The 13,775-nt window shown below is 50.0% G+C and overlaps 1 protein-coding gene across 4 annotated transcripts in view; it reads left to right on the top strand.

The window, feature by feature from the left end:
- Positions 1–13,775, top strand: part of Fz2 (frizzled 2) — a 98,951-nt gene that overhangs the window by 52,687 nt on the left and 32,489 nt on the right. The window contains exon 1 of one of the 4 annotated variants that reach the window (XM_076829195.1): positions 12,567–13,176. The exons of the other annotated variants lie outside the window; for them this stretch is intronic. The gene's annotated coding sequence lies outside the window, so the exon portion shown is untranslated. Of the gene's footprint in view, positions 1–12,566; positions 13,177–13,775 lie in introns of those variants that run through there. 4 annotated transcript variants of the gene reach the window in all.

The raw sequence follows: 13,775 nt of genomic DNA, 5'->3' as shown, positions 1-13,775 counted from the left end.
CGATAAACGTCAGCTTCGACTCCAATCCAGTCGACCTTCATCCTCGAGTCTCCCTCGCCACCGTCATCGTGCACTTTTAGAATTTCATCGGCGCACCTCGCCGCGCGATTAATCAAAACGGCGTGCTTATCAGATGGAAAGTGAAACCGTGGCCGGCGCGATTATTAACGAAGGCCATCGATAACTGTATCGCGGCCCATTCGTCATAACACCCCGAAAAACGCTCGCGGCTCTCGCACGCGAAGCCCTCGTTCGCCCGCTAAAATAACGCGATCATTAATTAACAGCCGGAGGTTAACGCTTGCAGGCCGAGCGCGGTGGCAACGAGAGGCGAGATCCGTCGCCGTAAATTAGGCCGCAACGCGAGGGCGATTCTTTAAATCCGACGCGTGGAAACGGGACCCGCGTAGTGGCCGTTTCACGCCGGCCACTGGCGGACCATCGAGCGCCACGAATCAACAGGCCTCGATTCGAAGAGCACCTCGCTCTCCCCACGTGTACACGTGTATCTAATTGGATACGCGTAGTTTACACGGAATTTCTCGCGCTTCGTCGAACCGCATTCGCGGGACCCATAAATAACGAGGACCAGCGCGGCTTTCACGCGCCAAAACAAGAGTCCGTCGCATTCCCGATGGGAATCAGGGAGCGAGGAATGGCCTTTTCGAAAAATACACTTCGATGGCTCGCGACTGCTATCCGGGACCCATTCGCACGGTAGATCAGAGGTGGCTTTGTCGACAGAACCATGCATTGTACATTTCTCATGTTTAATCACAGTGGAGTCATATAATGAAACCCTCGCAGAAGAATAATGTCATTCTTCGTTGCTAAAAGGAAAAGCTACCAGTGGCACACAGTGGCCTCTCTGCGCCTCCGTCCACTTCACTCTTTCTACTGTCCGAGGCATTGTCAACCATATCCAGCACTTACGAGCGGGAGTAGTAACGTTATAAAACAAAAGGTGGGAAACGTGCAAATACATCGCAGGTAACGAACCACCAAAGTGTCCCATCTGAAGGGGCCCGAACAGGTCGTTGACGAGTCATCCCCCGGGGTCCTCCCCCTGTAGCTCTGTACAAATAGAAATTCAAAGTGTCCCCATCCGGTGATTTATGAAGGAGCCCCGGTAGTCCCCTGGGTATCGCGAGGCTAATCTCGATCCGCGTAAATCATCGACACCATCAGGCCCTGCTTCTTCGATTCCTCTTTCCTTTTTTCCACGCGCCGGTTTCTCCTGGTCATTCCTTTAAATCATACGAAACGTAGCCGCTCATTAAACCTACAACTGTACATTATCGTCCGAGTAATACTTTCTCCGCGGCGAGTGCCGGCGCGGTGTCTTATCTTTATTTATCTGGCCTGACTCACGCTCGAGCAAGCGAGCGCGCGCGCGGGGCACATGCCTGTAAATACGGGCCCGCAATAACGCCCGGACCTCTGTCGATGGCACATAGAGTATTGTGGGGCAAGAGTGCGCACTTAAACTTTAGGCTTCCCTAAAGTCCTTGGTATTACACCGATAGCACGATTCATTTTGCGAGAAATTTTTAAACTATTTCAGAAGTAGACGTAATTTTTGGGGATTTTTTTTACTTCTCTAATTATTTATTTGCACGTTTGCATTCAGATTTTCTTTTCATTGCTTCATTTACTTCGAGCTGATTTTTTAATCCAAAAGTCAGTTGAAAAGGATTTTGGAAAAATATTGTGGAATAGAAATTAATAAAAAAAAAAGCTGATATCAGCGTGGCTCTGCTATCATAAACTCAAAATTTATTTCCATCTTGTGTTTGATAATTAATTTCAAATTTAATTTTTATAGTCGGTTTAATCAGTTTTCGTTATTAATTTAGCAAACATTAGAAATAAAATTAGCTTAATGAATTCATAACACCCGTCATATTATTTTAGGGCAAAAGTTGTGCGAACTTTTGCCCCACAGCTACTTTTCCATTGTTTAATCAATCCTGTTATCTATGAGGAGAATTGAAAACTTCTATTAGCACTTTTGAATAGGAATAATAATATTGATTCCTAAAAACGAGAATATTACATCAGAACTAACGAATTCAGTGATTACCGCATTGTACGATAACAAAACGAAGCACAGCTACACGATTCGACACTGGTGAGTCCACCTTGATTGACAATTGATTGTCAATCACCATTGGCCACTGCCAGAACTCAAACAATGAAATTCGCATAGCGCGAACTTTTACCTACCTTTACTCTACGGACGCGCGTCTCGATCGCCCCGCGCTACCAGTGTTGCCTTCGCCGGCGGATAAAAAGGTTATCCGCCAACGATCGCGTAATCTCCTCGACACGTCGGCTTTCGAATCCGTTCCCGATAGTTCGCTGGCGGAAAAACCCTCGCAAGCGCCGCGAAGTAACGCGCCCACGCCGATCGTTTCCCGAGCGCGGAACTCGGCCGGTCGGCCGCGCCGATCCACCGAAAGGATATGGAAGGCGAATCGGCTTGTAACTTATAATTCGATACGCCCCCTTCCTCGCGTGCAGATACGCTCCGCTCGATAACGCTGCCGTGTTTATTGTCGGCCATTGCAGTGGACCAAGTCGGTATGAAAATAACGCGAGTATTGATTTATTCGTGACTGACGAGCCAGATAATCGGTAACAACAGGTACTGGTAATTGCCGGCGAGCGCAACGGAGCTTGCATCGATTTTATCTTCAGTTTACTCATGCCCGTGCTGTGTTATCGTATCGCGGCGCAGACGAATTCGCGATGGAGGCTGCGGTCGGAGTTAACCGCCATAAAGTAATCATCTTCTTGCTCGCGCCAGATATCTCGGCCCACCTCGTGCATCTACTTGACCAATTCCCAGGGCAACGTGCTCGCACGCGCATATTTCCCGCGGCTCGAGCTCGCCCGATTTCAAGCGAGCCTTTTCCGAAGCAGCCCCCCCCCCCTCCAGCTACCAGGGTTCGCTACCTCGGGCGACGTTCCTAGTGATCGCTAGAGCCAACGCCCGTGGCGGCATTATAAAAATCTGGAATTTACAAAGACAAGTCGTCGGATGGTGTGGGCGCTGGCTGGCGTGCCACGTTTACCGGGGGCCCCGCTTCCATAATAAAGTCGTAACGCACTTCCCCCCGTAAATTCGACAGAATATTACGGTACACGGCGGCGGGCCTGTTTCGTTTGCCATAAAGTCGCGGCTGGTGATCACCGGCGAAATTTACCGACGTGTCAGATCTCTTCGTAACCGGGCACCCACCACCCCTCTCTTCTCGCGTCGTTCTTCTCCCCGGCCGGTACACGCGGTATATCGACGTGTATTTATAAGAGAAACGCCGTCGATACGCTCGTATTACGTACAACCGGGGTGTCGCGTTCTTGATATCGTACACTTCCATCGGGAGGTTCTAACATTTTTTTCCAGCGCCAGGACACTTCTCCGTTTTCCAAGCTGACGCCCGCACGTTCGCTTTTTAGGAACGAGCGATTAATTTCCTGGCTTATCCAGCAGCTACATCTACTTAGGTACCACTGATGGTGTCTGACAAGGATGATACCCAAACGGGAAATTCGAAAAATTATCAAACTTTAGGGATATCACGGGTCATCAAGTTTAACCCGAATATCGACAAGGATTAAGGGAGGGGGCACTCAGGTGAAAATGAACTACCCGTTATTTTACTATAGCTTTAATATAGCGTAATATAGCTTTTTTATAATAATCTGTCAATTTTCTAATTGTAACTTCTCTCAGGGTACCCTGTCCTTTACCCCCTAAAGTAATGCCTTTCGTGCGCTCCTGTTTTACCAAATCGCTCAAAGCTCTCCGTAATCTTTTGCCAACGTGATTCACACACACTCTTCCTTTTCGATTTTTACGCTTTCCTCGTACCCTTCTGGGGTGATTTTGGGCAAAAAAAAAAATCACGTAATAATATCTTCTACATATCCCCAAAGTTTCATAATTTTTTCAAGTTCCGGTTTGGGGACCTTCGCAGCTTCATCACGGGTTCGTTCACGCATTAAAGAATTCCATAGCCAGCCGTATTGATTTCTCATGCTCCTTGTTAGATGCTGTAACGAATAGTAACTTTCACAGAGAACGCTATTATTCGTTCAATCGCGTTGGTTCGCCCAAGAAACAACACGCTGAACGCCCAACAAATCTCCCCCGATAAGGATCGTTATTAGCTGCGATACAATTGCGCGCTGCCACTTATGCGGCGCAAAGACGCCACTTTTCTCGCGATAGAATTTTACAAGCGGCCACATTTCACCCGCTATACTGGCCGTTCCCGATTTTTTACGGTTTCCCGGCGAACGCGGGTCGTTAGAAAACACGCGTCCCACCGAAACGCCCGGTGTCCCGTCGCGGAACGATCTCTATTTCATCGGTATGTAGGGGCGACCGGTATTTCGACGCGAATATCTCGGGCACGTCGGGGGCGAGGCGCGGTAAAATTCGCGTTTTTATTCGATCCGGCAGAAAGGAGCTCCGCAGCTTTGTCGAAAACGTAGTTGGGAGGAGGGGGTGGAATTAAAGCGGGCCTTTTTCCGGAGGCAGACGGGCGTCCGCGCGATCGCCTTCTTTGCATAAAAATGGAGACGAATTAAAGCCCTTTTCAAGCACGAACTTTCACTCGGTGCGTGAATGGCGACATTGAGCGACGCGTTCTGCAGGCAGGCCTTGTCGGGGAGAGGGTGGCTAGCGGCGATTGGAATAATTTCAGCCGTCGTTTGCAACGCCTGCACGTCCACGCGTTCAAGTCTCTGAATACGAAATTTTTCGGCCGCGGCGCCAAGATTGCAATCCTGATTTTTCGCCCCGCGGACGGCTCGCGGACTAATGGCGGGCGAATGGTGGACGTCGACGGGGTCCGTTCCGTGTCGAACGGAATAAACAGATGCTCGTGTAACCATCGTTAGAATCACCACGGTCAGAATCATCGAAGCCTCGAGGAAATCCGATTCCCCGTGGGCGGCTTTGCGGTGCTAAGGACGTCGCCTACCTGTGGCCTGTGGCATTTATTAAATCTTATTCTGGCATCTTCTCCCTGTCCACCGTCTCAAGTTACCCCTCGCCTGTGTATCCGACAGCGTTCCCAAGGAACGCGTAGATGCGACGCTCGATTTTGCGGGCTTTTGTCGCGCGATTTAAGCGGCCATTTTTTTTCCTTCGTCCCCCGGTGGCGCTTGCGACGCGGGCCACCTGCTCCGCTCTCGATCAAACAATATTACGATTAAGGGCGGAATCGACACGGCCCCGGTGGCGGGCGCGAAATCGAGAGACCTCTGGAGGGAGTCTTTCTTCGAGGATGGCGGAGGATGATTCGAGGGGCGAAGGTGTTATTAAGTTCCCCCGTAAAAAGATCCCCTTTTGCGCTCGCGACGGAGCAAGGGAGGCTTGCAGGCGCAATATCACGTGGAATTCGCTGACATAATTTTCCAGCAGGGGAATACAGGGTGCTCGGGAACTATTGATATAAAGAGTGACCGAAAAAATAGCCTCTTTTTGGTCCAACGATTTTGGAACTGAATTTTAAGCGAAACGATACCATACGATGAGACATCAATCATACGAAATCTTCGAGTTGAGGTGACAATTAGTTTCTGAGATATGGGAGGTCAAAGAAGTGATTTTCAAAATCTATTATTTTTTTTCGTGAATTTTGAATACCTAAGTTCAAATTCGTTGTTAGCAGTCAGCAAAACCCCTAGAAATAAATGTTTAAATTACCGGACAGACATAGAAGTTCGTACATCGAAGCGTATGGATCGACGCGTTAACGAATTTTCACTTCTTTGATCTTCTATATCTCAGATACCAATTGTCACCTCAACTCGAAAATTTGTTGCGATTGATGTCTCATCGTAAAGTATCATTTGGCACTAAATTCAGTTGGAAAATCGTGGGACCAAAAAGAGGCTAAATAAGGCCCCATTTTTGGGTGACTGCTTTGACTTGATAACGGAACTATGTAGAAACAGTTATTCTAGAAGCGAGTAGTCTATCGTTTATCAGACTCCTTTCTTTCCTCGAGTGTTCATCAATCTACGGAGCGAGCGTTCAGAATTCTCAGACACACTGTATAACCCGGTGGACGAGGACCGAGAAGGAAGCTTCGTGCTCCGCTGTGGCCGAGGAAAAATTAGAATGCACGGTGGAGGCACGTAGAGCGCGTCGTGTTTCCCGATAGATAGTCCATCTCGAACGGGTGACGATTTATTTTCATAATTTATTCCGCGTCCGTGTCGCTGTCAATGCTTGGGCACAGATCCTACGGATAAAAACGGGCCCACGTTTCGTCTCCGGCGACGGAGCCCTGTTTGGTCGGCGGGGCTCGAGACGGTCCTCGTCCATCATCATCGTGCGACGCACACCTCGCCTCGCAGCAGCCAGGAGGTCGGGCCCATAGTGTTTGCAAACTTCTGTGAAATGTGGACAGCGCGTCGCGTACGTTCCTTCACGTGGCAAACAATAGGGAGGAAGCGCCCTTTCAGATGGCACAAGAAAGAAACAAGTCCATTTCGAGTGAAATACGCGCATAACTGCGCTTTTTTTTCGGTGGGCCCCCGAACGAGAAACGGTGTCCAGAAACTGGTTGGGGCCTGGACGGTACCCCGCAGCGTCAGTCTATCGGTCATTTAAGTCTCTCTCCGCTCTCTGTCCCCGGCCCCGTCTGCCCTCGTCGCACTCGGGCGAGTTCCACGAGGGCGAGCAACGATGACTCGACAGTCGCTACTTGCTCCGACCTTTCGGAGGCGCGCGTTTCGAAACGGAAGAGTGGCCCGTAACTCTGTCCCGTCTGTATCTGAAGAATCCTTGTCAGGAGGAGCACGGGGCCGACCACCTTCCGAGCTCTTTTTTCCTCGGGAATAAACGCGCTATCCCGGGCGGCAGTGAAAACGCTTTAGTAACGTATCGCCAACCATAAGCAGAGAACGAACGATGCTGGAACGCTCGAGCGTTAAATTGTTACAATGGAGAGCTTAAAAACAGAGGGACGGAGCCTCTCCCGTGTGTATGCACCTGGAGAGCCTCGTTGCACCGATAAGACCGTGTTATCGGCTGGCCCCGACCACTCGGCCACACTGTCATCCGGTCAGCACAACGCGCGCGATACACACCCCACTGTGTGTATACCGTGGCAGATAGGCTGCAGGAAGTCGTAATCTTCTCCGTCAGGAGTATGTATCTAGTCGCGCCAGCTTCTCGACTTCTCTGGACGCCTCCATTATTCTGCCTCGCTCATCGAGCAATGCAAATACACTGGGCGATTTTCTCAGTCACAATGAGTGGATGGAAACCAGAGTTGGGCGTAATCAATTACATTTGTAATCAATTTTATTACTTTCATTGCAATTACAGAGTAATTCTGATTAAAAAGTAATTGCAATTACGTGTAATGGATTTAGCAATTGCAGTATAATTTGCAATTACATGTAGGTAATTTTAATTACAATGTAATTGCTCTCGTTGCATTCGTCAGGTGATTGTCTCCGAGTCGTGCGTTACTTCGCGCGCCTATTTCCAGAGCAGATGGGGAGGGTTGATGTATCAAATGAAGTAAATAAATACGCTAATAGCCCGTTAGTCTGCCGGCGATCGTCATTCGCACGGCATGAATGGCAGGAAGACAGTGAGGTTTGTAAGCTATCGTGGGAGCGATTAGAATCGCGGCTAGGGTGTTGCCCGGGAATCTTTCCTCGCGTATTTGCTCGCGCTCCTCTTTCCGCTGGAACGGGCGAGTAATTCGCGGCGATCGATCCCGTCGCCGGCGCGTCCGGTAAGCTAATTTCACGTCGAATAAAAGCGCGTAATGCCACCGAAGGGAAAATCCGTTTAGCTCTCGGGATCCCGGGCTTCTCAAGATAAATTGGTTTCGGGGGATTTCTAAAGCAGGTCCTACGGGCGCAGGAAGTTCGAGGGTGCCAGACGGATCCTTTGTGAGCGAGGGGCCTCCCTCGAGAATCCTGGTGACGGCGGCGACGACTCCGGGCTTGGACGCCGTGAATGTCAACCGTGACCCAACAATGGCTACGGAAGACAGTGAGTCTAGGGTTCCGTTGGGGGAGTAGACTTTAACTTCCATCCCGGTGACAAAAACCTATATTTCCGACCTGCCGTTGGACGCCGTCTCTGAGCACTTCATCCCGGCAGACCGCGCTCTGTCACGCGTAGAAAAACACGGGAAAACAACCGTCCCCCCTTTCCCCGGGCCCTCTCTCCGGCAAGCCGCTCTATTTGGTCGCGTTGAACGACCGTAACGCGGTCCGTGCGGTTCTACCGAGGACGTTAAATAGGGAAACTTGGATTACGTACACAAACAGCAGGCGATCGTGATCCGCGTGCAAAGTTTCGGTGAAACTCTTTGTCCCCTCGTGACTCGCCCCCTCCGTCTTCCACGCGAATCGCTCGCGTAGCTCGCCAGGGCTTCTGGCCTCTGCGACCGGCACGAAAAGTATCGCCGCGAAGGCGTTATTATGGAAACTTTCGCTTTGACGCCTACCCTCGGTCCAGTCCCTAACTCGACCGGGAAGAATGTAACTGAAACCACCCCCTAGGAATCGACCGCGGGCCATGATAAAACCCCGCGATGAGAATCGGCGGAATCGATAGACGAAAACGAAGGAAAGTTACGCGGAACTTTTGCGCAGTTTCTTCTCCGGCTCTCTCCTTCTCTCTTGAATTATTCGTCGCGCGGAAAGTAAGGGCTCCGAGCGGCGGACCCGCGGCCCATTCGAGCGAGGGGGAAAAACGCTTTTTAGCGGCGGCTGGCAAGTCCATTCGTTGCCAGTGACTCTTAAAATTTAAGTTCGACGGCGAATTCTGACGGGGGAGGGTATTGTTGCCGGAACAATCGCGAGATTCTTCGTCTTCGAGCCGGCCGTCGAGTTCGCCTGGCTGCAACCCGCGGCCATTGTAAGGGATCTTTCCCGCTCGCCGGACGTTAATTAATATCGCGGCCGATAAATCGTATCGAGGACCGCGTTAAGACGGAGCCGCGTAGTTTTCGAAAATCGCCGAGGCTCCGAAGTAATTCGTGGCTCGAGTTAACGAACCTCGATGGATTTAATAAGGAGCGCCGTTACCATCGAGCGAACGATTTCCTCCGGCTTTCGTCCTCCGCCCCTTTTGTCCCCCATCGCAACCTACGGCTTTGCCCAACCCCCCTCCCCCTGTATCCCGGCTGAAGGATTATAATGGACCACCTTGCGCGTACGCGGAAATACAGTCATTGTCATTGTCGCGGGTCCTTCGGCTGGGGTGACGCGAGATCGTAATCAGAACCAATCCTCCGTCATTCCTATGCACCCGGGCTGCCTGGCCTGGCTCTCGGTGAGAAAGAAAGCTACCCTCCGCTTCACCCGGCTATTGCCGGAGCACCGAGGCAAAGTGTCCGTGGCCCTAAGGGCTGGGAATGGGGATGGAGTGCAAAATCACTAACAGTGATTTATCGCAGTGATGGTGAATTTTTTTAACTTGAGCGAATTGTTTACTGTCATCGTAATTCTTGATCTTGAGTGAACTATTTTTTATAAAATACTTAAATATAGTTTGCGTTGCAGACAAAGCGTGCTAATTCGGCGAATATATACCTAGTATTTACATTCATAAATAGTCAATTCACATATACATTACACTTTTTAACTAAACTGAAGAACGATTACATTGGTTCAATATATACAACTGAAATTCTATAAGCACAGTGAGGACTTGAGAATGTTTCAAGAGAAATTAGAAATTGGGGTTATGTGGCGCGTGCAAAGAGCGGCTATGCTTTCCACCAATCGGATCACGAAAATCGTGAGTCACTGTTCTGCCCGCACCAGTCAGAAGCGATCACGAAAATCACGGATCACTGTGAAAAATCACCGTGATTGTCATGAATGATGTCCTAGCCAACACTAGCTGGGAAGCTCCCTACGCGCTAGGTCGGGGACGCGGAGGACACCGCGCTCGCAAAAGGGGACAGGGCTGCACTCGCAAAGAACCCTGCTGAACGGGTAGACACGATTCTTCGCGAGCTTTCGCGACACGACGGCTTCGAAGGCGGTGGATTCTCCCGTTTCTAGGCACTAATGCTAATCACGTCGGGGACTCGTCAGGCGATTCGAGAATTGAATAGCATTTGCCACATTTATCCTCGCCTTTCACCTTGGCAATATTTTCTGCGCGCAAGCCTGGCATTAACTCGCTGCCAAAAAGGGCACCTTCCACTCAGGCAGTTAAGCGAAAGTCAGGCTCAACAAAGTGAAGGTTCACCTCCCCTTTTTATCAATCTCGTATAAGTTTCAGGACCAGACGCTCGTCCTTCCAGGGTAAATCCTCCCCCCCCCCTCCCCCCACTGACGATAACGACGAGCTCGTACCTCAAATCGCGATAAAGGGTACACAGGGCTTGGGTGGAACAAGGTAACGAGGAAGAGTCGATTAGCATTTTATTGGCGTCGCGTCTTGCAATAGCTTTGGGCAGAGAAATAAACGAGGAAGGGATGTTAAACTTCATCGTCCATCGGACACGCCTTGTCGCTGCAGGTGTGCTCCTCTCCGACGTTATTTATTGCGCGTGCCCTCGCTGCCTCCTACGAGAGGGGGGTGTTTCGTTATTTATACGTCGGGCGAGGCGTTCATTTTTGCGCGCGGAATTCGTCCTCATCCCCTGACCCCCGCCCCGAGATGTGGTAAAGCATCGTGGCCGGCGCGGACTGGGACGTCATCCCGTGGACCAATGGCCCCTCGCGTTTTACACACGCCACGTGAAACCTTAGATGGGAATTGTTCGGGTCCACGGAGTTGGGTGTCCGCGGACTCTCGCTAGTAGATACTCGATCTTGATAGGGAGGTAGGTCCCGAGGAACCGGTCGTGACTGTACCTACACGAGACATCATTAATGCCACCGTGGAACGAGCGGCAAACGAAAATCCAGCAGTCCGCGACGGGAAGGGTGACTTCTCGAACCCGCACGATTTCTCCGTCTGCCAGCGGCAGCAGCAGCAGCAGCAGCCACGGGTGGAAAAGGAATAAGCCGACGCCGGAGGAACGAGGCGAAACCTCTAGGACGATAATTAGCGATCGAGGGTCCCGAGGAAGACTCGGGCCATCTCGTTATCCACGCCACGGCGCCCAGCGTGACGTCACCGCGCGTGTGGTGGCTGCCGCGAGAGGGTAAGGTGGTACGAGTCGCGTGCACACGCGCGGACAAACAGGTGTGCGTGTGCCAGTGCACCAACACCAGGTCGTGAATATCAAGAGAAAAGATAGGGCGGGGGAGAGACGAGAGGGAGGCGGCGGCATGAGTTGGGCATTATCTAGATAAACGAGTTATTCGAACGAGCCGAATCGAAGATAATAGACGCGCGAATAACATACCTCACTTGCATCGGAATTTCATTACATTTTTATTAAGAAAATTCTACTAACAATTCGATTTTCATAGGTAAGGGTAAATAGTACAGTGGTCGGCCACCTGACAGTGATTGGGCCCTATTTAGAGAAATTAAAAAATATAAAGAAATATCAATGTTAAGCTTTTTTTAATGACCATATTCATATTCCTTGTACTTCTTTTGCTTCGAATGTAATCAATATTTCTCTTCTGAAATTACAGCGATTCAATAAAAAAATCATAAGAGTACAGTTGAAAGTTTTCGAATATTTTAATGTATTTGTGATATCTGTGTCTCTCATATTCTGTATATATTGATAAATAACGGTGAAAACTTTATAAAAAAATTATTTATTTGTTAAAATTATACATATATTATGAAAATTACAGGAGGCCAACAACTGTCATATGAATAATTTTTAAATAGCAATAATTGTAACCATGATAACGGTAAAACAGTTATTAGCCCCCTATTCATTAGCGGTATTGAAACGGTAATTTTTAAAAAAGATTCAACATTTTCATAATTACAGTACAATTAAATAAAAAGAAGAAGTACTATTTTCTTTTAGGTTATATTATGTGTCAAATAGCGGCCAATCACTGTATTTCTTCGTAGTCAACATATTTTCTGTACATTTTTATACGTTCTTGATTTTGTTTATAAACTCTATTTTCAGATTATTAGGGGTTTTTAAAAATTTACTAAATTCACATTTATAATTCGATATTTATGTGACACTCTAACTTAAGTGGCCAACCATTGCACTCTTTACCCTATCAACATTCCTATTTAGCTGTTCGATATTCCCAAAAATTCCAATGATTCCAATGATCGTCCGTGAAAGCTACAATTAAAACTAAACACCTAATCCGAAAATGAATATACAAACTCCCTTTACCTTCTCGATCTTTATTTATCGAATACATTCGCCGGGAAACTATTTATCAGTACAGATTACACGGGCTATCTTCGCTCGATGAACAACGGATAAAAAGTGCCTTATCTTTTATCAAAAACTTCATCTAGATACAAATTGAAGCCGTCCACGGTATCCTACGGTCGTGTATAGCGTATAGAAGGTAGAGCGCAGCGTACAGAGGGACGGGACGCAGCGAGCCGAGCCGAAGTCACCCGACGCCGTTCCCCCACTCGGCGGCGATCGGGTCCCCCCGCTCTCGTGGTTCCGCGGTTGCATTCACGTCAGTGCGTTCTCGGCCAGCGTCGGGGTTGCTTCGTGACTTGTTCTCGTTACTCGCACGTGTGTATTGGCACCGCGCGTCGTGTCCCACCGTCGGACGCGTCGCCCAGCGTGAGCGTGCGCACCGAACGAAAATTTGTAGGAACGTGTACGGTTCTGTGCGGTCTGTGCGTGGACGATAACGGCTCGTAAGGGAACGCGTTGTGGTGATCCACCGGTCGCTGTACGCGAGAGCATTCGACTGTTGGACGTGACTCACGTTATTGCCCGTGCATACGTTTTACGGGGCCGATTTAGTGGCGGGCACCGAGTGCGTATACACGATTCAGGCGAGCCAAGCCTGTCCGTCGGAAGGGAAAAAAAGAGACTCCGGAAACGAGCGGCCGCCTCGTTCCCTGCCTCCGAACTAGCACTCGGCTGGTGGTGTCTACGATTCACCTTGGACGCTGCTGCCGCCGCCGCCGCCGCCGCTGTTTGTTATTTCTCTGCCGTCGAGCCTGATAATGGATTAATTCTCGCCGGGGGAAGTTCACCCCGGCGGCTTAGCCCGGACCGGAGCACAGAGAGGCACCGCGGCAGCACTCTGCGATAAATCAAGGTGAGATCCGGCTTTGTTTTCGAGAAGGGTGTTCCGATAGTCGGGGCCCTCTCTACCATTGACCAGCCTCCGCGTTCTCCTTTTCCGTCTGTCTCCCTCGGATCGCCCGGCTATCCGCCCGCGACCGTCTCCGTTCCGCCACCGAACGCTGCAAACGAGCATCCACGAGCGTGCAGCATATATTTTGCGGCCACTCGCTCTTCCTTCCCTGTCTCTCCTTTTCCACCTTCTTCCCCTCTATCTCTGCCGAGCCTCTCCGCCGGACTCCGTGCATAGGGACGAACGAGAAACACATGCACGCGAACCCGAGCCACCCTGTGCCGTTTTCTCTCTCCTCGGTCCTTCTGCATTCTGAATACCGAACGACAGACCTTGCTGCTTCCAATTCCCCTTCTATTTCACCGATGCCTACCGAATATCCTTCCTCCCCGCCTCCTCCCGTCGCGCGTAAAAGCCTCTTCTCTCGTGTCCCTACGCGAAAATCATCCATGCAAACGCGGTCGATAGCTTTAGAATACCGTCCCGTTCGGTAAACAGTCAAGTCGTTTTTCTTTCGTTGCGGCGGCTAGCGCGCTCCGCCGATGATTGGAGCATTTCGA

This window comes from Andrena cerasifolii, chromosome 16 (genome assembly GCF_050908995.1).
Source record: "Andrena cerasifolii isolate SP2316 chromosome 16, iyAndCera1_principal, whole genome shotgun sequence".
NCBI classification, from domain to species: domain Eukaryota; kingdom Metazoa; phylum Arthropoda; class Insecta; order Hymenoptera; family Andrenidae; genus Andrena; species Andrena cerasifolii.
Note: the sequence above shows the minus strand (reverse complement) of the source record. Positions and strands in the feature narration are given on the sequence as shown.